We start from the raw sequence: 26,250 nt of genomic DNA, 5'->3' as shown, positions 1-26,250 counted from the left end.
AAGTGCTGCCAGCTTCATGATGACACCGGATTTCACCCAAGGGATTTTCTATGGGTCTGGAAGAGCCAATGTCCCCAGTGCCCTTCAGGAGGATGCGAGTGGATTTTTTTGCAGGGGGAGGCTGGGTAGAGGCAGAACTCTGGGTCATGCAGCACAGAACCCCTCGTAATTCCATGTAGAATCACAAAGAGTGGGATTTGCTTCTAATAGCAGCTGCTGCTCTAGCATCACCTAATGCGACGTGTCTCCAAATCGGACCGGATCTCCTGTGACTCACCGGGGGAGAGCTGTGTGACTGGTAAATGTCAGTCTGTTCCATGAATAACGCTCCGTGGCTACCCACTGCTAGTTGCGCTATTTATATTAAGCCCAGCTTAAAGGTCTCCAATAAAATTAAGGTCCCTGTGCTAGGAGTGTATGGGTGAGCTGAGCTGCTAAGTGAAGCCTCCTTTTTAGGTAGGGTTTAACCCTCTCTGAAATCAGTAACCCCCTTTTATCTCGGCAGGCACTGCAAGCTAGTGGGGCTGCTTACTCGGGGCCACCAGCAGTAACTTCTCTGGCTTGTGCTGAAGGCCAAACTAAGCACCAAACACATGTTCTGCCTCGTATCAAACCTCTAAAAGATCAGCTCTGCCTTTAAGTGCATCACAAAAATAAAGGACAGAAAAAGGGGATAGTGGATCAGACCAATGGTCCATCTGGCCCGGTATCCTGTCTTCCAACCTGGCTGGTGCCAGGTACTTCAGAGGGAATGAACAGAACAGGGCAATTATCAGGCGATCCATCCCCTGTTGTCCAGTCCCAGCTCCTGGCTGTTGGAGATTTAGGAACACCCAGAGCATGGGGCTCCATCTCTGACCATCTTGGCTAATACCCATTAATGGACCTGTCCTCCATGAACTTATCTCATTCTTTTTTGAATCCAGTTATACTTTTGGCCTTCACAACATGCCCTGGCAGTGAGTTCCATGGGTTGACTGTGCGCTGTGGGAAGCTTTACATTTGTTCGAAATCTGCTGCCTGTTCATTTCATCAGGTAACCTCTGGTTTTGTTACTTAAAGGGGTAAATAACACTTTCTCCACACCAGTTATGATTTTATAGACCTTGATCATATCTGTCCTTATTTGTCTCAAACCTCCTCTACTGACACCTCAGTCTTCTACAATTCCTCAAATTTGTCTCCTAAAAAGAATGCTCAGTTGTGGGAATCTCCTTCCATCCCCTACAGCGAAGACTGATGCAAAGAATTCATTTAGCATCTCTGCAATGGCCTTGTCTTCCTTGAGTGCTCCTTTAGCACCTCTATTGTCCAGTGGCCCCACTGATTGGTTGCCAGCTTCCTGCTTCTGATGTACTTCCAAAATGTGTTTGCTGTTAGTTATTGTCCTTTGCTATTTGTTCTGCAAATTCTTTTTTGGCCTCCCTAATTAAACTTTTACATTTGACTTGCTACTGTTTATGCTCCTTTCTATTTTCCTCACTAAAATTTGACTCCCAGTTTTTCAAAGGATGTATTTTTGCCTCTGATCACTCTTTTACTCTGTTGGTTAGGCATGGGGGCATTTTTTTTTTGGTCCTCTTACTGTTTTTTTATTTCAAGTGTGCATTCAGTTGGCGGTGGAGCCTCTATTATGGTGTGTTAGTAAATAGTTTCCATCCAACGTGCAGACTTGTGACTGTTTTTAACTAGCTTCCTCATTGTTGTGTGGTTCTCCTTTTTGACGTTAAATGTTACTGTGGTGGGTTTCTTTGGTATTTCCCCCCTACAAGGATGTTAAAGTACATTATATTATGGGTGCTGTTACCGAGGGGGTAAGCTATATTCACTCTTGGACCACACTCCATGCTCCACTTAAGACTAAATCAACACTTGCCTCTCCCCTTTTTAGTTCCAGGACTAACTGCTCCAAATAGGATGACCAGATCGCAAAAGTAAAATATCAGGACACAGGCTGGGGGCGGGGGGAGGCTCCGGTGGTGGCATAATGTGGCGTGGCCTCCCTCTAACACAGACGGAGAGGAACCTCTCCAAGCCACTGCGCTGAGTTACATGTTCAATTCTGGGTCTGGGTCCTGACCGCACAGTAATTTTTGTCTGATTATAAGAGGGTTTGTCAGTATATGGTGCCTGTGAGTCACTTCCAGTTCCATCCTGCACCCATTGCGCTTCTCCAGCTGCCTTTGACGGTTAGCCCCAAATCACTGCTGCACCATTCTCACTGGAACCAAGTCTGTAAATAGTGCTAGTAACCTGCAACTTCACTTTGTCTCTGGTCAGCAAGACGTCCCTCTACCCACTGCAAATTTGGCTGCTGTAGGCATTCAGCTGCCCGGGAAGGAGGGGCTTAGTTTTCACAAACTGAAGTATTCTAGATTCCCACAAAGTCCAGCAGTGTAACTGCTATACCTTGTTCAATAAAATGACAAAATTATGGTCTGCCTGCTCCAGCCATGGCGCAGAGGGTTGAGCCGATGCACGCAGACTGCTGTCAGCTTTTCAGTTTGGATTAAATGTTTAGCAGCATTTGGATTATTATTCACTTGGAATCCCTTACCACAGACTGACACAGCTTCTGGAGCCGAAAGTGCATTGATTGCCACGCGACAATACCTTGACAACCAGATAAAGGAAAGGTCACAGCATTATTAAAGGATGAGAGTCGCAATGTGAGGGTGCACAAGGAAGGAGCCAGTCAGGAGGGCAGCAGTTCTGCTCAGCAGGCAGAAGCTGTGCACAGAATCAGAGCAGTCCTGGCCCTGTCAGCTAGCAATAATGCCACCTGGTTGCAATAGAAGTGCAGAGACCAAGCTGTCCCCCACCCATCTGCCTGAGGCAGCAGGGGCCTGACCACGGTGTGAAGGGTTTGACCTTGATTGGGTGGGTGGCAGCAATCCAGCTTGCTCTAAAAGCTACCTCCTCTGAGCAGAGGCTTCCTGCAGCCAAGTTCAGCCAGAATGTCATTGCAGGGTGGGGCTTTTGAAGAAGGAAAATAAAAACCAGAAATAAACCAGGGAGGGAGCTTGGTGGGGGTACAGAGAAAACCATCACCAGCCATTTGCCTTCTACCAAAATGTGTCTGTGCTCAGTAGATCAGCATCACTCGCTCCTGCGCCGGCACTAGTGTCTGCCAGCTCCCTGCAACTGCACCTTCTGCAAGGGTGCCGAGATGACAGCAGCCGAAGAAAAGTAAAGAGCATTTAGTCCATGACAAAGTGGCTCTCTACCTTCTGACCTATACTTGTGCAAAAAGTTTTCACCACTGGCAACACCAGTGCAAAACAGCAAACAAGAGTGAAAGCTGCACAAATGTAGGTTTGCACCAGTTTAGGATAAAGTGAGCACGTTGCGAACTTCTGCTAGTGCCCAAGGTCTTTTTCACCGGCAGAATAAAATAATGTAAGTACACATTGGCAAAGTCAAAATGCTGCAGCCTGCAGAGGCTTAGCAGGGGGTCTATCACAGGGCTGGTTGGGCACAATGGGAAAAGGCAGAACCATGTGTTCTGTCCCTGCCTGCCTGGCTGAAGCAAGGAGAGTCTTGAGGGATTGTTGCTCTGTTTCTGGGTTGATTTGCTTTGCTTAGGGATACTTGTGTGGACAATAAAACAAGCCCAACAGAAAGATCCTTAAAAGGCCTGAGGGCTGGAGCCTGCTCTCCCTTCCCCAGCTGGTGCCCCTGCCCCCCAGCTCACAGGAGGGATGCCCTGATCCTGAGCAGCAAAGCAGTTAAGCCTTTCACCAGAGCAAGCTGCACCAAGGTTTATGTCAAGTGGTGCAAACATAGTGGGACATCAATATACCAAGTCTCCTGTGTCTCAGCAGGGAGAGGTAACTCTGCTCCTCAGCAGCTTACCCAGAAATAGAAACGAATGTCAATTTTACAACGGGCACATTTCCTGAACCCAGGAGCTTCCTCTCTCTCCAACCCCATCTTCAGTGCAAAGCCCAGACCAGTCAGTGAGCTCACCTGTGTGAAGAGGAGTACAAATATTTGGGTCCATATTCTTCTCTTCTGACCAGTTCTAAAAATAGACTATTCCAGCCACCTGCATGGTATTGTGAGCTAATAATTGACTAGTCCTTCCAAGATCTAAACCAGAGGTGGGCAAACTACGGCCTGCGGGACCCTCTGGCCCGGCCCCCGAGCTCCTGGCCCTGGAGACTCACCCCGGCCCCTCGCCCGCAGCCTCAGCTCGCTGTGCCGCTGGCGCAGTGCTCGGGGCGGTGGGGCTCTTGCAGAGCCTGTCCTGTCCTGGTGCTCTGGGCGGTGTGTCTGTAGCACCACTAGCCACCGGTGCTCCAGGCAGCGCGGTAAGGGGAATGCGGGGGGTTGGATAGAGGACAGGGGAGTTTGGGGTGATGGTCAGGAATAGGGGTGTGGATAGGAGTCAGAGGGCAGGGAATAGGGGGGTTGAATGGGGGCAGGGATCCTGGGGGTCAGTCAGGAAGGACAAGGGTGGCAGTCTCGGGCAGGGGTTCTGAGGATGATCAGGGAGAAGGGGTGGTTGGATGGGGCAAGGATCCTGGGAGGGGCAGTCAGGAAGGAGAGGAGGGGTTGGATGGTGTGTGTGGGGGTGTAAGGAGCGGGAATTCAGGGGTGGTCAGGGGATAGGGAGGTGTGGATGAGGCAGGGATCCCATGGGGTCTGTCAGGGAATGGGGGGGGTTGGATGGAGCAGGAGTCCTGGGGGGGAGGGCATCGGGGGTGAGAAGCAGGGGAGGTCAGATGGGGGCAGGGGCCAGGCCACACCTGGCTGTTTGGGGAGGCACAGCCTCCCCTAACCAGCCCTCCATACAATTTCAGAAACCTGATGTGGCCCTCAGGCCAAAATGTTTGCCTGCCCGTGATCTAAACAGGTAGGTAGGTACTAAACTCACTCTCTAAGTTTCTCTCTGTTCACACCTCAATACATTTTGCTACTGCCTTAGCTGGAGCAGGTATGAGCTGAAATAATAATCGACACTGTTTTTCCCTGTTCACAGAACACACACTCCTGCTATACGCTTGTGTCAGAAAGTTACCTTGGATGAAGGCTCCCAACTTCCCTCCAGTTCATTATAAACAGCCTTTAATAGCAAACCCGCTGTAAGCACAAGCTCTTTGCTCCTTTTCTCTATTTAAATGACATATTGCTTCATTAAATTGCCAACCAGCAGACAGTTTAAGCTTCTGAGCATCCAGGTAATCAGGCTCTGTGATGCTGCTCCAGAGCAGGAAGGAAGTGAAGTGAATCAGTTATGCTGTGGGCACAAAAAGGAGAAACACTCCAGGGGCACTAGCTGTATTTGAGAGAGAAACAAAATAAATTAAAGCCTGGTCCTGCCTGGGCTCAGTGTGAGGGTTTCTATCCAGGCCAGATGAAGAGTCCTGACTAACTAGGGATCACCATCCTCTTCTCTCGACATACTCCCCTTTGTGATGAGCTCCAGGGGGCTGCACTTGTCACCCCTAGGGGCTCTCCCAGTGGAATTTTAGCCAAGCTCTCGCTTTCCAGTCTTAGCTGGCGCTGGACTTTTGAATTGCAACAGGAAAACAAGTATCAGAGGGGTAGCCATGTTAGTCTGGATCTGTAAAAGCAGCAAAGAATCCTGTGGCACCTTACAGACTAACAGACGTTTTGGAGCATGAGCTTTTGTGGGTGAATACCCACTTTGTCAGATGTATATAGTGGAAATTTCCAGGGGCAGGTATATATATGCAAGCAAGAAGCAAGCTAGAGATAATGAGGTTAGTTCAGTCAGGGAGGATGAGGCCCTGTTCTAGCAGTTGAGGTGTGAAAATCCAGGAAGGAGAAACTGGTTTTGTAGTTGGCAAGCCATTCACAGTCTTTGTTTAATCCTGAGCTGATGGTGTCAAATTTGCAGATGAACTGAAGCTCAGCAGTTTCTCTTTGAAGTCTGGTCCTGAAGTTTTTTTGCAGCTTTCCAGCACAAATGATCTGCTATTGTGTGGCCAGGGAGGTTGAAGTGTTCTCCTACAGGTTTTTGTATATTGCCATTCCTAATTTCTGATTCGTGTCCATTTATCCTTTTCCGTAGAGACTGTCCAGTTTGGCCGATGTACATAGCAGAGGGGCATTGCTGGCATATGATGGCGTATATTACATTGGTGGACATGCAAGTGAATGAACTGGTGATCGTGTGGCTGATCTGGTTAGGTCCTGTGATGGTGTCGTTGGTGTAGATATGTGGGCAGAGTTGGCATCAAGGTTTGTTGCATGGATTGGCTCCTGAGCTAGAGTTACTATGGTGCAGTGTGCAGTTACTGGTGAGAATATGCTTCAGGTTGGCAGGTTGTCTGTGCGCGAGGACTGGCCTGCCACCCAAGGCCTGTGAAAGTGTGGGATCATTGTCCAGGATGGGTTGTAGATCCCTGATGATGCGTTGGAGGGGTTTTAGCTGGGGACTGTATGTGATGGCCAGTGGAGTCCTGTTGGTTTCTTTCTTGGGTTTGTCTTGCGGTAGGAGGCTTCTGGGTACACGTCTGGCTCTGTTGATCTGTTTCCTTATTTCCTCGTGTGGGTATTGTAGTTTTGAGAATGCTTGGTTGAGATTTTGTAGGTGTTGGTCTCTGTCTGAGGGGTTAGAGCAGATGCCCAGTTAGTACCTAAGTGCTTGGCTGTAGACAATGGATCGTGTGGTGTGCCTGGGATGGAAGCTGGAGGCATGAAGGTAGGCATAGCGGTCGGTAGGTTTAATGTGACCATCACTTATTTGCACCATGGTGTCTAGGAAGTGGACCTCCTGTGTAGATTTGGTCCAGGCTGAGGTTGATGGTGGGGTGGAAGCTGTTGAAATCGTGGTGGGAATTTTTCCAGAGTCTCCTTCCCATGGGTCCAGATGATTAAGATGTCATCAATGTAGTATAGGTGGAGAAGGGGCATGAGTGGACAAGAGCTGAGGAGCGTTGTTCCAGGTCGGCCATAAAAATATTGGCATATTGTGGGACTATGCAGGTGCCCATAGCGGTGCCACTGATCTGGAGATACATATTGTCATCAAATTTGAAATAGTTGTGTGTGAGGATAAAGGCACAGAGCTCACCAACCAGCTGTGCTGTGGCATCATCAGGGATACTGTTCCTGACAGCTTGTATTCCATCTGTGTGTGGGATGTTTGTGTAGAGAGCCTCTACATCCATGGTGGCTAGGATGGTGTTTTCTGGAAGGTCACCAATGCATTGTAGTTTCCTCAGAAAATCAGCCACACCATCACCAGTTCATTCACTTGCACGTCCACCAATGTAATATACGCCATCATATGCCAGCAATGCCCCTCTGCTATGTACATCGGCCAAACTGGACAGTCTCTATGGAAAAGGATAAATGGACACAACTCAGATATTAGGAATGGCAATATACAAAAACCTATACAGAATATATACAGAAACTGCTGAGCTTCAGTTCATCTGCAAATTTGACACCATCAGCTCAGGATTAAACAGAGACTGTGAATGGCTTGCCAACTACAAAACCAGTTTCTCCTTTCTGGATTTTCATACCTCAACTGCTAAACAGGGTCTTATCCTCCCTAATTGAACTACCCTTGTTATTTCTAGCTTGCTTCTTGCTTGCATATATATACCTGCCCCTGGAAATTTCGACTACATGCATCCGACAAAGTGGGTATTCACCCACGAAAGCTCTGTTAGTCTATAAGGTGCCACAGGACTCCTTGCTGCTTTAACAGGAAAACAGCAGAGGCGAGGAGGTGAAATGGGGTCTGAACACCCTTACCGCCCAAGCAGTTCTGCCTAGAGGGGTGGCCTCGGGCTGATCACAGTAACAGATACAATAGAAACCCCAGGGTCGATAGGCTGGAAGCATCTGGCCTTCAATGCAGAACTCTCTCTCTTGTGAAGCCCCTGCCCTCCCCAGCATCTAAAGCAGCAGGCCTGCAGCACACAATGCAGGTTTTCAGGGTGCTCTCAGCTGAGTGGAGAAATGTGGCAGGCTGAGCTTGGCAGGTAAGCGATGGGGGAATGATATTCAAATCGGCTTGTGGTGTATAATCCACACGCTGACTCATGATTCAGCACATCACACCACCATCCTCCTCTGAGCTAGTTCCCCTCCATGCTTCTGTCCTGGCATTAAATGTAGTCAAATCCTGCTCACCTGACCCACTAAACTAGTCCCACTGATTCCCTGCCAGACTTCGCCCCCTTGACTCTTGCTGGGACTCAAATCACAGTTCCAGCGACTCCTGCATGGAGCCCTCCAGCCTCCACAGAGCTGGGGAGACAAGCTGCTGGAGTGTGGTCACTCTGCCTGGGGGGTTAGACAAGATGGGCAGAGATGGATGGCTAGCACCTTTTGTGTCTGGCTGAAGGGTCAGAGCCAGGCACGTGGTTTACAAAGCTGTGTACTGTGTGTAGGTTTATCCAGCTTCCTATCACCTTGCCTTGCACTTGCCAGCTTTACCTGCCGTTTCCCTGTCCTCACGAGTTGCTGTGGCCTGTGGGAGAGCCACCCAGCTGGATAAACTCGGTCAGCTCATTCAGTCTGTGTCCCCATGCAGGGACAGTGCAGAATGGCTCCCTGCAGGACACTGCCTCTGTTTGCTGTCCCAGGCTCCCTGGTTGATTTTTCTGCTTCAGAGAGGCTGATGGCCCAGGCTTAGTTCCATTGCCTTGTCACCTGGGCGATCCCTGTTCAAATCCCTGCACTACTGCCTTCCTGTGTGCCCTTAGGCAAGTCATTTAATTTCCCTGTGCCTCCCTCCCCCTGGATAACAAGGCCAAGGGCCTGGCCGGGCCACCCCTGGATGCTCTGAGGATACAGTCCAGTGCGAGGGGCTCTGGTGTGATTTACATTTGACACGTCAGGAAATCTGATCATTTTCCATGGGGTGAGACCTCTAACTCCGGCCTCAGCCAGGCTCGCATGATCTGAGGGTTAGAGACATGGCCCCGTGCCCTCCTGGTCACACAGCCATTGGAATAGCCTAGAGCAGGGAGTGATAAATGCACCAGCACTGGGCTCCAGAGTGGAGGTGGGGTCTTTCTAAGCGGGGTGCTCCAGTCAAACCCCAGCTTCCTGGGGTCCGCAGTGACAAGGCAGAGCAATCCCAGCTGCCCTGCCCCTTGTGCTCCGCCGGTGGGACCCAGCACGGCCAGTTGTGGTTGGACGGATCCCGGGAGGTGCCATCACCGGACAGAAACTTTAATTCCTAGAGACTCCAGGGCACCCTCCACTGCCACATGCAGCTGGGCCCTACCACCTGCCAAGTCAGGTCACTGCTGGCAGCCTCTGGCCACCTCCTGCTGGGCACCCACAGGGGGTGGGAACTAGGGGGTACTGCCCCCCGGCCAATTCCCCACTGGAGACACACACGGGCTGGCACTGGGGGCGTGCCCCCCTGGCCATCCCCCAGCGGCCACCCGCAGGGGCTGGGATGGAGCGCTGCCCCCCACCTCCCGCTGGACACATGGGCTGGAACTAGGGGGCCTTGGACTAGGGGCACTGCCCCTCACCCCTGCTGGACATACAGGGGTTGGGGGTGCTGCCCCCCCCGAACACCCACAGGGGCTGGGATGGGGGCGCTGCGGTGCTGCTCCCCCGGCGGACACCCACAGGGGCTGGAACTTGGGGGGGAGGAACTAGGGGCGGTGCCCCCCGGACACCCCGGGCTGGAGACACACAGGGGCTGGAGCTGGGGGCGCTGCCCCCCCGGACACACAGGGGTTGGGGTGGGGGCGCCGGGGGGCTGCGCACCCCCTGGCTGGGGTGGTCCCTCACCCCGGGCTTCCAGCCCGGTTCTCAGTCCCCCCCCCCGTGGTCACAGCCTGGCGCCCCCGGCTCCTCCCGCAGCTCGGGGGTCCCCTGGCCGCGCTCCCCGTGTCGCGGCCCGTGGGCAGCAGCCGGCGGGGGCGGCCGGGGAATCCCGCCCCGGCGCGGGAGGGGGCTCGGAGCCGGGGAGCCGGCTAGGCATGCGCCTGCCCTGCCCGCCCCGCCCCGAGCCGGGAGCCCGGCCGCCGGGACAGCGGGCTGCGGCTGCTCCAGCCCCGCCAGGTAAGAGCCGGCGCGGTGGGGAGCCCGCCGGGGCTCGGGGGCGGGGGGCAGCTCGGGGCTCTGCACACCCAGCGCCCCCGCCCCCCCGGGCTGGCACGTGCATCTGGATACCTGCCCGGGGCTCCGCCTACAGCTGGGCACCGGGCTACCCCGGGGACTTCGCCTCGCCCGGACCCTCTGCGCTGGGGCTGGCCGCCTGGGACCCCCCGCCTGGAAACCGAGCCCTTCCCCGGCCTGCCTTCCTCCTCCAGAGCCCCGGAGATTGTCTGGGCTTTGCCCGATTGTTTCCCTTCCACTGGCCCCCCAGCTGTAGCTGCAGTGATGTAAAGCAGGGGCTGCCAGGCTTGCTGGATTCATGCTTGCAGGTGCTCAGGCACCGGGCCGGAGGAAATCCCTCTGGTCGGTAACTGCTGGAGTTCGCTTCCTAAGCTGGGTTTTAGCCACTTTTGAGAGAGATTTTTTTTTAAATGTTTGGAAATGGTTTGTACTTCTCTGTCCCTGCTGCGGATGGGCAGGTGAGGGGCCCTGGCTTGCTCCCCTGCGGCAGGGACCATGTCTGCCTCCGAGAGGAGAGGGATTCTTGTGTGTTCCCATCCTTTGTTTGCTGGCAGGAACAAAGTGACCAAGTGGGAGGAGGTTCTGCATGCACAGGCAGGGCACATCACACTCACCTGTCCACAGAACTGGCAGGTCCCTCTCATCCATGGCGCTGTCAGTGGTGTACAGCTTTGGATGAGAGATTCTGTTCTGCAATTGCAGGCAGCTGGAGTGGATGCTCTGATAGGTCTTTTCCATCTCTCCCCTCTCTGATCCTATAGTCCCATTTCCAAAAAATTAACTCATTTTCAGCTAAGGCTGCAAAATAGACAAATACTCCAGACATGTATGTGAGAACAGCATGTGTTAGAAATACCAACAGCCATCAAATGGAAAAAGGACACTTCCCATCCAGCTCTGTCTCACCCTGTTCAAACTAAACTAGCTGTCTGAAATGTCTGGCATGAAGTCCTTTGTATTCACAAGCAAACAGCATGGTGTTTGGCAATATTAGTAAGCTTTCTTATACAGAACAAGCAGAGGCTCTAATTTCTGCAGGTCCCTGCAGCACATCAACCAGCACTTGGTTTTCACTCCAAAATTATTGCATCTTGAACCCCTGCGAAAGCAGAGTTGAATTATTCATAACCACAGAGACGTGATTCGGAATTGGAGAAGTTAGATGCTAAAAAGACCTTTTTAGGCTGTCCTCCTCCCATTGCACTGTACTGCCCTCTTTTACACTGTCTAGCTATTGCCTGATCTAGCATTAAAGGATTCAGGCAATGTGGTTTCTGTCATTTCCATGGGTGATTCTTCTACAGCCTCATTCTTGCCTTAAAACTTCCCTTTCCTCTCATTACTCCTCCTTCAAGGATTGAACACATTGGAGCCAAATAACAGCAGCTCAGATTTCCCTTAATAACTGTAAAATGTAAAGGTTTATTATTTGGGAAGCAGGGTGGGAGGTAAACAAATTAGGCATTTAAATGTGGTTCTGTTTGTTTTATAATCCAGATATTGCTCTGTTCATCACAGAACACACTCCAGTGGATTGAAAATGGACTAAAAGGCCACCAACAAAGAGCAATGCTAATTGGTGATATATTGAATTGGGGGGAGCCATCTAGTGCTATAGAAATCAGTGCTAGGTGTGGTCTTGTTTAACATTTTCATGAATGATCTAGATGAGGTTGAATGGCATCTTAATGAAATGTACCAATGATATTAATTGGGAGCATTTGAGAATATTCTTGAGGACAGAGAAATAAAAAATGGGGCATGGAAAGATTAAAAACATGGGGAGGAGAGAGGAATGCAGTGGGGAGTAATTTGAACATTTGTGCTGGAAAGCAGAAATGCTGAGCGCACCCTTGGGCTGATGGTAGGCAACCAATGAGACAGGAGTTTGTGCTGTGGGGTGGCTGCCGAGCAGGCCAGGTTACTTTGGGGCTGCATGTGAAGAGACAGCATGGCATTGGAGAAGGAGCCAATGGTTGCTCTGTGCTGCTCTGGTGCAATCACATCTAGCTCAGAGGTCAGTTCTGGACATCGCGTTGCTGGGAAATATTGGCAAGCTGGTAGGAGTTCAGAGATACTTGGGCGAGGGGCTTGGCTGAGGAGTATGGAGTAAATATAGCTAAGAATGTACAGCTTGGATAAATCCAAGTGAGGTGGGATAGTCCGCCGAGAAGGTAGAGGAATTATTGGTGTGAGGAAGGAGAGTGTTTACGAATATTAATAGCAGTGAGCTCTCCGGGTCTGTGGAACAACATATGAATACTGCTTGTATCACGTGTTCAGTTATTGAGCTCAACACCAGGTAACTGGGTGGAATTGCTGCCTGTGTTCTGCAGATCAGACTGGATGATTCTAGTAGTCCCTTCCGGCCTTGATTAGAGATCCCCTGTAGATCTCAAAGCACTGTGCAAAGGGTGACCCAACATTACTGATGCCCATATCCTTGCAGTGGAAGGGGTAAAAGTACTGCCACTCAGTGAACTTAAAACTAGAGGAAACACTAGAAGAGGTACAATAGGGAAGAGTCCTGTATTTCCAGAGATGGACTAGAATATCTAATAAGTCATTTCCATCTGTAACTCCTGTGATTCTAGGAACTGTCCTGCTAGAATCACAAAAACTTCCATGATGCTTGTCTGGTATTGGCCTTGCCCAGAGGCATTGTCCAGGCTCCAGCAAGGATTCCAGGGTAGAAACAAGGACTCAGAGGTGTGTGGTAGCCTTTGCTCCGACCCCAGAGACTCAGAGTCTGCCACAAGTAAACAGCCCATGAGGGAGGTGGTACAGATTACAAGAAAACATGCCACCGACAATCTTAGTGCTATGTGCGCACAAACGGAACATCCTGCCATAAACTCCTGTGTGTGTCTCCAGCGTTAAATGCTCAGTAACCAGATACAAGCCTGCAGCTGTTCTTGTTGTAGTCAGCATATTCACAGCACCTCTGCAGTGTAGACCACCCGACTTGAAAAATAAATGTCAGCCTAAGCTTTGGTTCTGACAAGCCTTTCCTACAGCCAGCGTGCTCCTCGGCCAGCAAAGACTCTCCACTTACCTAGTGTGCAAATTGAATTCCTCCTGCAGCGTAGGTGACATCTTGCACACGTGGACAGGTGAGGATGAGGTGAGGCTCCCTGCGTGCGCTGCTTACAATGGTGGTGTTGAGAATGAGGTTTCTCTCCCCTGTCCGGAGCTGTCAATAGGGACCCCTCTGAAGCATACAATAATCTGTTGCAAATGAAAATGGGCTTTGGTAAAAGCTCTTAATGGTTTATGCTCTAAAATCACTTGGATTCACCTTTGTGTTGGCTTAGTCAGTCTGTTAATTACATTTCAGAGCAGGCATATGGGTGAAAAACCTTCAGATCCTTTTCCCTGCAGTGGGAGCATGAACACTGCAGAGATGCAGGATTTGGCTCTGTAGAGGCGTGAACTGGCTGAGAGGCTTTGATGTCTCTGAATTGTTCCAGTGCCCTGATGTTGCTGCAATAGGCACTGCATTAAAATACATCAGAGCTTTGGCAGTTTTGGTTAGCAGCCACACGCAGGAAAGAAGGCCTTCGCTCTGCCTCTGTGTTTGAAATAAGTAACGTTTGTTTCTTAAAAGCCTGTCATTTGTAAATATTTCTTTCTATTCTTTTTCTGGGCCTTCCTCTCCAAAACCAAACTAACAAACAAAAGGCAAGCTTATATTCTTGGCAGCTTCCACACACTGTGAATCTTTGTTCATACCCATGTGAACCACAGAAAGAAGAGGTTGCACCTAGTGAATTTAGTTAGATCTAACTTAATATCTGCCTACCCCAGCGCTATTTAGCTGCTATTTTGTTTGGACTGGAAGTAATTTAAAGTAAATGACTGTGAGGAATCTGTTGCAGGCTTAGGGTTATTCTCTATTCTCTAGGCACACGTGAAACACGTTTGTGTATATATGGCAGTTTGCAGCATGCATCAGGATGGGAATAAGCTGCTTTATTGTAACAATAATACCGAGCTCTTACAGAGAGCCTTTAATCAGTACCTCTCAAAGCGCTTTACAGAGGGAAGCCGTCTCATTCAGCTGTTTGATTACTCCCGGCTGCAGAATCCAAGTGTCCTAAGGGGCTACCAGAGAAATGCCCAAGTCATGAGAAGGTATTTTCTTGACAGTCTCTTTCAGACCGGCTGCAGAGAGAGGAAGACACCACCAGCCCAGGACACTGGATAGTAATTTTGATGAACTGAAATAGTGCATTTTCCTACTATGCAGTGACACCCTGGAGGATCCTGCCCATTTCCTCACCTCACTAAAGGCCCCTCATTGCAAGGGCCCTTGCTGAGGAGATCTGAAGATGATTTCCATGAGTGCTGCATGAATGCCAGCCAGAGCTCAGCCTAAAATGGTCGGGACCTCTCCCTTCCTCAGGGCTTGGCAGCTGCCCCTGCTGGCCCACAGGTCAAGGGGCCTGAACTCAGGTCTTCCCGACATTGCATTGTTGCAAAGAACATTCCGTTCATTCGGAGGAGAGCTTTTGTGCCTGTCGTTTCTCTTCATCGCTTCTTGAGTTAATGCGCCGGGGCAGTTATGGCACTGCCTAAATAATTAAAATGGTCGCTGTGTTTCGTTAGCCTCTTCGGGGTGTGTTTTCAGAGTGGATAATATTGGCATCATTTTAGTTTAATATTTAATGAGATCTGCAAAAACAGCAGCTGTAGCTGATCAATACTAATTTAGCCCAGGTAGTGCAATGGCCATGCAGTACAGAATAACTACAGCTCTGTCACATGTCCATAGCTATAGCACCCAGAGAGCAAAAGCATTTTATTTTTTTTTAATGGGGAATGCTGGTGGTGGTGGCTCTCTGACTTCAGGATATTAGAAATGGAGGCAGCATTGACAAGAAGATCTGCTTGTTCTTGTCTGTTCTCACCTCCGTTGGTCCAGATGGATGGCTTTGTCTTGTTGTCCTGGTAAAATAATTGCCAGACCCCTGCTCTGGGATTTCTCCTGCTGCCCTCTCAAGAGTTCCCTGCTGGCCAGGCAGCTGCTGGCTGTGCAATCAGGAGAAGTGAAGTTCAGCGGGGGATTCTGGATCTCTGACTCGAAGCAGCTGACGATGGCAAACTTGACAGAGCTAATGCACGCAGGCTTCCTTTGGCCGGCAGTGACTGCTGTGCATTTAGTGCTTCCTAGCACCTGAGCGGTGCAGCAGCTCGCTCGCCCGCCCGGCCAGGCTTCGGGGGAATGGCTGTCCTCAGATCCAATGAGGAGAGAGGATGAGTTATGGAGACGCTGCTCCATACGCCGAGCGGCACCTGGCCCGGCTGTCAAATTTGGCAACAAAATGCTTTTAAGCTTATTGTTGGTGTCTTGGGGCCAGATTCTTCTGTTACTCCACTGGTGTAAAGCTGCAGTGGCTCCCTTGAAGCTGCCCCTCCCGTGTTTGTCTGACAACCACCTGTGGCATCTTGCCATAATCCTGGCAGTGCCCGGCTTTGCTTTACTGGTTTGCTCAGTGGGGCGCCAGACTCGTTTGGGGCCTGTGGTTGCCACAGAAATATAAAGAAATGCTACTAACAAAGACATGGCTCTCGAGAGTGGAGAGCAGGAGTAAGCACCTCCCCTCCTTCCCCCTGCTCTGCTGCAGGTCAAGTTACTAAGTCCTATCCAGCTTCCACAGAAGGCTGGTGGGTGTTGGCGTCTATTCCTGAGCAAGTTCTTGTGTCGCTTCTCATGTAGCTGCTGCAGAAGGCGGAAAAGCCACTGTTGATTTTACTCTATTTTTCTTTCTGAAAAAATGATTCCCAGTGTTGTGATTTTTCACAGAGCCAAATGTCTCACAGTTCGTGTGCGTCCTGCTGGCAGCGTGAGAGGAGCCGCCTTCTTACATCAGCTGAGAACAGCGCTGAAGAGCCTCGTCACCACTAGCTTCCAAACATCTGCACTTTGAAAGGCTTTGTCAGTGCTGCGCCCAGGGAGTTACAAGCACTTCGTTTTGCTAAGAGGTTCAGAACCTCAAATCAACCTTCTGGGGACTGACTAGGAGACTCCCTTTTTAACAGAATATGCATAGTCCAGCTGGCACCTTGGCAAGGTGAAGTTATGAAGGCGTGATAAGTGGAGTTTCCTGGCAGAGAGCATGGAGACTAAAAACTGTGTGTTTCTCTGATATGCATAAAACTAACCCTTTCTGTGAGCCTGCAGTCAATGGAGCCGTAGTGTTAATTTAGCACCAAAGGGACATTAGGAACAAAATCGGTATCTTTCACCTGGGCTGTCATGGCTTGCGTTCTCTTGCCACCCTCACAAATCCTAATGAGGAACAGCCCTGCCCCCACTCTGTCTTCCCTGAACGACTTGTCCCGTCTTTAACTCAGTCCAAGGAAGGCCCTTTCTGGTGTGCGCATCTGAGTTCTGGCCCTCAGTTGAAGCCGTTCTTGGTTTCACTTCCAACCTTCTGAAATCATGGGGAAATCTTGCCTGGCAGACCTCGGATTAGTTGTCTGATAACAGCTTTTGAACCAACCTACTGCACTGGAGCCAGGAACTTAGATGTGCCAGACTGGACTGTATCCTATTCTGTGGCCAGTCAGCTGCTGGCCAAGGAGGATGGAGAATTCCAAGGTATAGCAGGACTCGCTCTGCAGAGCATCAGATTTCCCTGGAAATGCCACGAAGAATCCTGTGCCACTCCTACAGACCCCACAATCAGCCCTGTGTGACTCCACCCTCTTTGACCACTAGTGTCTGTGCTTTTGGTTGTCCTCTACGTTCATGGTTTGGACATGCAGATAGGAAATGAATAACTTTCTCCTTTGTGGGGGGGGGGGGTTTCCAGTGAGTTATTTTCTTAAATCTCTATTTATTTTAACTTTTCCTTCTCATTATCTGCTTGGTTTCCCACTAATTTAGTGCTTGCAGGAAGCAGGGATGATGTTGGGAGATGTTGCTAAGAGGAGTAATTGGTTGGAGACTTGTTTCCTTGTGCAACGGGACGTTGGCCAGTGGTGCAAGTAGCCCTTAGTAAGATCATACAAGAGGGGTGATGCCTGGGTTTGGGGTGCAGCCTGCATCAGTAATGCACGGACCAGTAAATAGGGTGCTTGTATGTGTACAATGCTTAGCTTGATTGACAGGTGGAAAATTGAGATTGCACAAAAGAATAAAGTGCAAACCCAGCTGGAGGGTTATACAACGGGGCCCTTTGCTTGCTCATGCTTAAAAAATGTTTGCAGACATGAGCTGATGGAAATTATACCCCAGCCTGTCCTTCCACTGTGTACGTGGGTGAGCCATTCTGGAACCCAAACAGCGCTTGTGCGTGGTTAAATACGTGTCATTCAGCTAATGTCTAGGGGATTATTACAGATCTTTAGTGAATAATGAATCTTTCATACACTCAAGTCTCACTTATTCCCAGGACTTCACTGTGTGGCACCGCTGCCTTTTCTTACAGCTAAATGGCAATTACAAAACAGAGACGTCCTAGCTGTGCATTTACCCTGTGCTCTTGTTACTGGTGGCAGAAGGCAAGAGGGGCAAGAATGAGTCTTCAGCCACGTGTGTGGATTAGCTATGGGATTCCCATGAATGTTAATGGGACTCACATGGATATGTCTCTGTCCACAGAGGGGACATACCCCCAGCTGCCAGTGACGTTGCTCCATCATAGCTTCCTCGTGGGGCTCAGAGTTTGGAAGGTGTTTTATCATTGCCATTGTGATGGTGACACCTGAACTCTGTGAAGACCAAGGATCTGGCCAATCTGCTTGGGAACCTGTATTGGTAAGGGTCTGTAATTGGTCTGGAAGATCCACTCTTGGTGGACACTTAATTCTTTTTTTGTCTTCTGTCTTCGTCCCCTTCTACCCTTCTCAAGTGTCAAAACACCCCAAAGGAAAATTAAACTGCCAAATGATGCACAAAGTACCAATGCCGCCAAAAGGGGGAATTTCTGCATTGTGGCTGAAATTTTATCTTCTGCCTGTCTGAGTGCACTAGACATTGCAAGAGCTCTCTCCACAGCACATGGTCATGGTGTACTGCCTGCCTAAGTGAATTCTGAATTTCCTGATTCTGCGCCTCTGGCTTAGCCCCTCCACTCACTTTTGTGTCGTTTAATGCAAGGTGTAATTTACCGCTGGCTGCTGTACACTTGTCTGGAGTGTGGGGACTGGTGTTGTATGACAAACAGCACAGCAGTCTGTACAGTTTGTTTATTTTTCCATAGTTAGCTTTTAAGAAAGAAAATACTGCCTTTTTCAGATGGAAAACCAAGAATAGCTCCCTACAGCTTGGCTGAGGGTTCTGCCTCTCCGTTTCATTCGTCATGTGGCAATCAAAAGGAATCCTGTTGGCTTTCATCCTATGGATTAGTAACACAGGAGTTGTCACAGATCTGTTGGGCCTGACCTAATGTCCAGATTGCCCCTGGCCTGCCACTACTTGGTGCTCTAAAGGAGGCTGCAAACAAATGGTTGCACTTGGGCAATTGTGAGCTGTTCATTTCGGAGGTGGGAAACCCCTCCCTGGTGGCCAGGCATTGCCTGGGAGCAGGAGTGAGTGATCAGCCTGTCACCATTTAGACCAGCTTGCCCTTGGAGGGAATTATCCACAGATAGTTTGGTGTGTGTCCGCCCAGACCCTCTTTTAGGGCCTGACTGCATTGAGCTTCTCTGCTCCTTGTGGCTCCTGGAGATGAATCTGTACCAAGATGTGAGCTGTCTGGGGAGCATTGTGCTGTGACTGACAGACAGATTGTGAGGCAGGCAGGGGTTCTCTTTGATGGAAAATAGGTTACAGCATGTGCAGCATTAGGACAGGCCTGCTGAGCGCAGCAGCTATAACCCTTGCATCTTCAAGAATGGCTTCAAAGAGAAGCCAGGAAATGACTCCCTCTGGCACAAGGAAGCTGTGCTGTGACTCCCAGCTCTGCAGAAATCACAGAAATGCAGGGCTGAAAGGGCCCTCGAGAGGTCGTCAAATCCAACCTCTGCCCTGAGGCAGGACCAGGTAACCCTAGACATCCCTGACAGGTGTTTGTCCAACCTGTTCTTAAAAACCTCCAGTGACAGGGATTCCACAACCTCCCTTGGAAGCCTGTTCCAGAGCTTAACTTCCCTAATACCTAACCTAAATCTCCCTTGCTGCAGATTTAGCCTATTGCTTCTGTGGACATGGAGAGCAATTGATCACCGTCCTCCTTATAACAGTCCTTGACATGGTTGAGGACTGTATCAGTTTCCTCCTTGGTCTCTTTTCTCAGGACTAAACATGCCCAGTTTTTTTAACCTTTCCTCACAGGTCAGGTTTTCTAAACCTTTTATCCTTTTTGTTGCTCTCCTCTGGTCTCTGTCCAATTTGTCTACAACCTTTCTAAAGTACACAGCTGGGGCCTCACCAGCGCTGCGCACAGCGAGACCACCACCTCCCATGTCTTTCACACAACATTCCTGTTAACACACCCCAGAATGATACCAGCCTTTGTTGCAGAAGCATCATGTTGTTGACTCTCATTCAGTGAGTGATCCAGTATAACCCCCAGATGTTTTCCAGCAGTGCTGTACTATCACCTCACCAGTTATTCCCCATTTTGTAGTTGTGCATATGATTTTGCCTTGTCTTTATTGAATTTCATCTTGCTGAATTCAGACCAATTCTCCAATTTGTCAAGGTTGTTTAGAATTCTAATCCTGCTCTCCAAAGTGCATGCAACCCCTCCAAACGTGGTGTCATCTGCAGATTTTATAAGCTTACTTTTCACCCACTATCCAAGTCATTAATGAAAATGTTGACTAGTACTGGACCCACGACTGACCCCTGAAGCTCATTATGACACGTCCTCTGTGAGAAGCCCTGCTTCAGGGAAAGGTGTGTTTGTGTGGGGTCGGGGGGGGACACTTGTGTGTGGGGGTATTGAGTGTGTTTGAACAGAAGACTGGGAAATCAAAGCACAGAACTGAGTGCACCACCCATCTCAGCTCAGGACGGTGATGTGTGACTACATTAAAGTGAAGAGGGGTTGAGTTACGACCAGCTCTGTTCCCTAAACTCCCCCCGTCAGTTCCTATCTGACCAAACCCCGAGCCTTGCTGGCTGCTCCATGCCCTAAATTGGGAAAATCCCATCTTGTCCAGTGGGATGTGAGTGTGTGGCGAAGCCATCCCCATGATGGTGCATTCCTGCGCTGCTTTCATACAGAAAGGCACTTGCCAGCGTGCAGTCTCAGGGGTTACTTTTAGCCATCACTGTGTTCTGAATAAAACCTGATAGCAAGGAAAGCAAACTGGAAAAGACAAACCCAGAAAGAACGTGGCTCACTCCCAGCATCTGAGTTTCTGGGCTGTGAAGCTGCAGCACGTGATTAGTTGTCATGATAAATGGCCCAGGTCCAAGCTCTCTGCTTTCAAAGGCCGTGTAATGCTGCCGCACTGTTTGGATGGCCTGCAATGTTTTGCCCCCTGCCGCATGATAATGTTCTGTTCCTCTCTGCGGGGCTGTATGAACACATGGCGAGGATGCACCTCTCTGGAGTGTTCATCCGAGTCCCTGCTTCCTTAGACAGAGCGTGTCCACTGACTTTAGCTGGTGTCACTCCGGATGCAGCTCTCATGGGGAGCAATCAAGCAGGAAGGGTGGCCCTGTGGCTCTTGTGCGTTGCATGCGACCGGAGTGTTGGTCGCTGGCCAGCGGCTGACCTGGTTATACCAGCACTCGGTTAGATGAGAGGGCCTTGCCTTGTTGCCACAGTACTGCAGCCGCTGCCTCAGTTTCCCTCACCAGTCTCTCAACGCTAAAGCAAAACTCCATCTCTTTTGGGATAATGAGTCCATTCAGAAGGCCCAAACCGAGCCCATGGCTTCTCTGGGCCTAGTCTCTGTCACAGGCTTGTCCCGGAGCATCATGGGGGGACTGACTGGGGCCTCTGCCCTTCCTTGCTCAGAAGCTCCAGCTTTGGGCCCCTAAATAAGAGGCAGATGCCTCGTGCATGCCTCAGGCACAGATGCTGCTGTTCCCCAAGCCCGTTTCCTGCCGCTGCCCCGAGTGCTCACGCTGAAGGAATCACGGAGGGAAATCGTATCCTTACACATCACAGTCGAGTCTCCTGGGGGCTGTAACGCTTTGGCCCCATTTCCATGTTGGGCTTAGGGTGCGGGTTCAGGGTGGTGCTGGTGTCCTGGGATACACGGGACGTCAGACTACATGATCTAGATGGTGCCTTCTGGCCTCAAACTCTCTCACCCTAGAAAGCAAAACAAGCAGGAGTTTTCCTGTTTAGGGGTCAGGCAATGATCTTTTGAAACTGCAGCTGGGGTGCAGATGATCCTAGCGATTCCTTCAGTCTGTGAGGATGAGCTGCCAGGGCGATCGATCTTCTGAGACGCGATCTCAGCCAAACTGGTTGAAACCACTGAGGACAGAACTTGGGATCGGCTATCTTGTAGGACATAGAGCAGTGGTTTTCAACCTTCTTCGTTTGCATAGGGTGACCCTATTTCCCTATGCTGAAAACTGGTAAAATTACGTGTATTGAAGTGAGTTCACTGGCAATCAATCAGAACCATGCAGTACAAACGTTCAAATTAACATCAAGATGATGGAGCCCCTGTTAAAAAGAAATACTGTGTAGTTGGATTCTTTTTATTTACTGTCTTATCTTTAAGGCTTTAGGGCTCACACAGGGAGGGGTGACAGCCCCCTAGCGTCCCCCCCCACACACGGGAAGAGGTGACACACACACCCTTATCCCCCCCAACACAGGGAAAAGTGACACACACGTACACCTCTCTCACACAAGGGGTGATTGACTGACCTGGGCTGCATGATCCACTGACTGTCTTCCATTTCTAACTTTTGTGATCATCCTGGCAGTCAGGGACCAGCAGGAAGGGGAGAGGGATGCACCATAAACATCTATATTAGCTGCAGAACTTCCTTGTGGGGGCTCTGATATTAGGATTCCTGGATGACTTAGTCTGTCCTGCCAGAAAAGCAAGCCGTGGAAATGGAGTTAAATACCTTTGGATTTTGATACTTTTTTCTTTTCTTTTCTGAAATCCAGTGTTTGCGTAAAATAAACTTTGAGTTCCCTACAAGCTGTATTTCAATTCAGTTTGGAGGGGGAGAAGCACTGAAGATATCTTAGTCGAGATTTCACTCCCCGTCAGGGCTTCGGAGCGGAGCCCGGAGCGGGAGCGTGGAGCAGCTCCGGAGCAGTGGAGCTGCAGGTTTTTGCCTGGAGCTGGGGTGGAGCCGGAGCACAGCTTCAAAGCCCTGCTCCCCATTACAATTTTCAGCTCAGAAAAGACTCCCTTGCTTAACCTACAGAAAGCAAAAAGTTGCAAACTTCATCTTCCTGCTTTCTCTGTTGCTGAATATATTTAACCTTTCAACAGCACACTTGGGGACATAATCCAATGGGAAAGCTGAAAAACAAAAACATCATGTTAAATAGCTAAAATTGGTTATTCTCTGAGCTCATGTAAACACAAACTGGGAAATGATTGATAGCGGTGTTCCAGAAGTGCTCGGAGGACCAGTAATATCAAGGCTTAGTATTTTACCAACTGTGCATAGCAGGACAGCTCCTGCCCAAAAGAGTTTACAGTTTAAATACACAAGACACAAAAGGGGTAGGCGGCAAAGAGCATCGCGGTCCCTGTTCTTCAGATCTGAGACACAGGGAGCCTGTGACTGGCCCAAAGTCACTTGGAGTCTGTGGCAGCGGCAGGAGTTGAACGTAGATTTCCTGGGCCCCACCCAGCATCTTAATCACAATCCTTCTTCCTTTTCTGGCGTAGTCTTTGATGTCGTCTTACCAGCTTTTATTGGTAAAATCCAGAAACACGAGTATCCTGTATTCTGGGTATAAGTACCGAACTGTTAATAGTATTTCTAGGTGAAGGGGAGTGTTGATGAAATTGTAGTGCACAAACGAAAGTACCTCACTTTCCACTTGTCTTATAACTGCAAACTAGAGGTGGGAAAGATGTCTAGGTTCCTTTCTAATTCCTCCTTCTGCATGGGTTGAATCTTTCCCTTCAGTGTGTTCTTCAGTGCTCTGCCCAGCCCAGGTTTAAATCATGCAAGTGGTGCGGTTTCCGTGCTTTGGTGAAGCCAGAACGCCTAATGTTTCACCACTTCCTTGTATAGATTTGCAACAGTGCAAGGGAATCCATCTGCTTGCGCCGTTGTGTGCTGCTGAAATGGGTGCTAGGCTGCCAAAGAAGTCCAGGAGACCTGAAATCAAGGTGTCCTGCATAAGGAATGTGAACGTGAAATGCTAAGGGAGTTAGTGTTCTGGATGGGATTCAGATTCCTGGCTTGGGTTTATTCACAAGGAGTCTAATTATAGCACCATGCCTTGCATCCTTTTAAAGGGCAATGATTTCCCCTCTCTGTAAGAGGTCAAAATTAATGTTTGTCTTATGCAAAAGAATGTGTCCCAGTTGGGTTTGTCTGATATGATACATATTTGAGGGTTCAGACTTGTGCTGGTTGCACCCGAACTGCTGGAAGAGGCATTTGGTTGAATATATATTTATACCCTTGAGGATAGTTGGGTTGCCATGGCAGTCAAAAAAGAGAGGGAGATACTGTATCCTCTGCAGAAATAGCCACATATTTTCAATATTCTAAGTGTATTTTTAACAAATGTGGCTGGATTTCACCAGGCATCTGTAAAATAATTCCCGTGTTACCCCTGACTTCCCGTCTCAGGCTAAGGATGAGCCGCAGAGCCCCCAAGCAGCTCTGACTTGGTTTTCTATTTTTAGTGCGTGTTTATATATTTAGATTTCCCAGGGTACCCGTCAAACACTATGCACATTACAGCCGTTGAAAATAGGAACTGCAAATGAGACCCACACCTCCTGGAAAGGCAAAATCTCCCCAACCCCAGAAGACCCCATTAAAACAAGGTCCCAGCCCACATGGAAGCCTGTAAAAACAAGTGAGTCTCATCCTGAAGGGGGCTGACAAACACAGGAGAGAAGCAAGTCCCTGAGTCCAGGCCCCCTATACCACAACACCCTCCTCGTTCACACCAGGGGGCTGTCAGCTCAGCAGCACCTGATGCAGGCCAGGCCAGATTAAGACAGGTGCACTGTAGATATCTCTGTGACAAAGGCCCCAGCTCCTGGAGTCTTGTGATAAGTTCAGACTACCCGCTTGCCTTTTCTTTTTAAATGAAAGTTTTAGCTTTTGTGGCTGTGAAGGGAAGCTTGGCAATAGAAACCCAGGGTAACTGGTGTGGTGGTGCCCTCCTGAGTCTGTGGGCAGCCTGTAACAACAGCTCTGGGAGCTGCACCATGCATTTCAGTGGGATGTTATTGCCAAGACTCCATGCTCCAGGGGTTCCTGTGCTGCTGCCCCTAGGACTCCTGTGGGAGGGTGGGGCTGTGGGGTGGTTCCTTCTCATGGGGTGCTTAGTCCTGCTTTGGGTGCACAAGGAAGGATGAAAATGAAGGCCAGGAGTTCCTGGGCCAGGAGCATGGGCGCTGGCCTGTGTCAGGCAAGCAGGTGACTCGGTCATGTTCATCCCCATGCACCATCCTGCTGCCCCTGAGCTGGGACGTGTGTCATCCCGGGCTCCAGCTGCAGCTTCAGCCATCGCCGGGCTTCTGAGCACCTGCAAAGACTGTGACAAGGAAATGCTTACAGAGGGTCTCCGGGGGTGGACGCACCTCCTGGGAGGTGTTGGGGGGAGCTGAGAGGGCAGACCCCCAGGAGGGGCTTTATTGGTCCTGCAGACTCTTTGGAGCTGTGATTTCAGTTCCAACGGCAGGAGTGGGGAACAGTGGTGTTACATAAGAATGGCCTTGCTGGGTCAGACCAAAGGTCCATCTAAGCCAGTATCCTGTTTACCGACAGGCCAATGCCAAGCACTTCAGAGGGAATGAACCTAACAGGCAATGATCAAGTGATCTCTCTCCTGCCATCCACCTCCACCCTCTGACAAACAGAGTCTAGGGACACCATTCCTTACCCATCCTGGCTAACAGCCATTAATGGACTCAACCTCCATGAATTTATCTAGTTCTCTTTTAAACCCTGTTATAGTCCTAGCCTTCACAACCTCCTTAGGCAAGGAGTTCCACAAGTTGACTGTGCACTGTGTGAGGAAGAACTTCCTTTTATTTGTTTTAAACCTGCTGCCCATTAATTTCATTTGGTGGCCTCTAATTCTTATATTATGGGAACAAGTAAATAACTTTTCCTTATTCACTTTCTCCACACCACTCATGATTTTATAGACCTCTGTCATATCCCCCCTTAGTCTTCTCTTTTCCAAGCTGAAAAGTCCTAACCACTTTAATCTCTTCTCATATAGGACCCGTTCCCCTAATCATTTTAGTTGCCCTTCTCTGAACCTTTTCTAATGCCAGTATATCTTTTATGAGATGAGAAGACCACATCTGTAACACAGTATTCAAGATGTGGACGCACCATGGATTTATATAAAGGCAATAAGATATTCTCCATCTTATTCTCTATCCCTTTTTTAGTGATTCGTAACATCCTGTTTGCTTTTTTGACGGCCGCTGCGCACTGCATGGACATCTTCAGAGAACTATCCACGATGACGCCAAGATCTCTTTCCTGATTAGTTGTAGCTAAATTAGCCCCCATCATATTGTATGTATAGTTGGGGTTATTTTTCCTAATGTGCATTACTTTACATTTATTCACATTACATTTCATTTGCCATTTTGTTGCCCAATCACTTAGTTTTGTGAGATCTTTTTGAAGTTCTTCACAGTCTGCTTTTGTCTTAATTATCTTGAGCAGTTTAGTATCATCTGCAAACTTTGCCACCTCACTGTTTACCCCTTTCTCCGGATCATTTATGAATAAGTTGAATAGGATTGGTCCTAGGACTGACCCTTGGGGAACACCACTAGTTACCCTTCTCCATTCTGAAAATTTACCATTTATTCTTACCCTTTGTTCCCTGTGTTTTAACCAGTTCTCAATCCATGAAAAGATCTTCCCTTTTATCCCATGACAGCTTAATTTACATAAGAGCCTTTGGTGAGGGACCTTGTCAAAGGCTTTCTGGAAATCTAAATACACTGTGTCCACTGGATCCCCCCTGTTCTCATGTTTGCTGACCCCTTCAAAGAACTCTAATTGATTAGTAAGACATGATTTCCCTTTACAGAAACCATGTTGACTTTTGCCCAACAATTTATGTTCTT

At 49.4% G+C, this 26,250-nt stretch overlaps 1 protein-coding gene across 2 annotated transcripts in view; it reads left to right on the top strand.

Moving 5' to 3' along the window:
• The first annotated feature begins 9,962 nt into the window (after nt 1–9,962).
• Nucleotides 9,963–26,250, top strand: part of GPR153 (G protein-coupled receptor 153) — a 44,724-nt gene continuing 28,436 nt past the window's right edge. Inside the window, exon 1 of one of the 2 annotated variants that reach the window (XM_030537801.1) lies at nt 9,963–10,014. The gene's annotated coding sequence lies outside the window, so the exon portion shown is untranslated. Of the gene's footprint in view, nt 10,015–16,437; nt 16,676–26,250 lie in introns of those variants that run through there. The other variant, XM_030537802.1, reaches the window with a different exon arrangement.

Source organism: Gopherus evgoodei, chromosome 18, assembly GCF_007399415.2.
Source record: "Gopherus evgoodei ecotype Sinaloan lineage chromosome 18, rGopEvg1_v1.p, whole genome shotgun sequence".
Classification (NCBI taxonomy): domain Eukaryota; kingdom Metazoa; phylum Chordata; order Testudines; family Testudinidae; genus Gopherus; species Gopherus evgoodei.
Note: the sequence above shows the minus strand (reverse complement) of the source record. Positions and strands in the feature narration are given on the sequence as shown.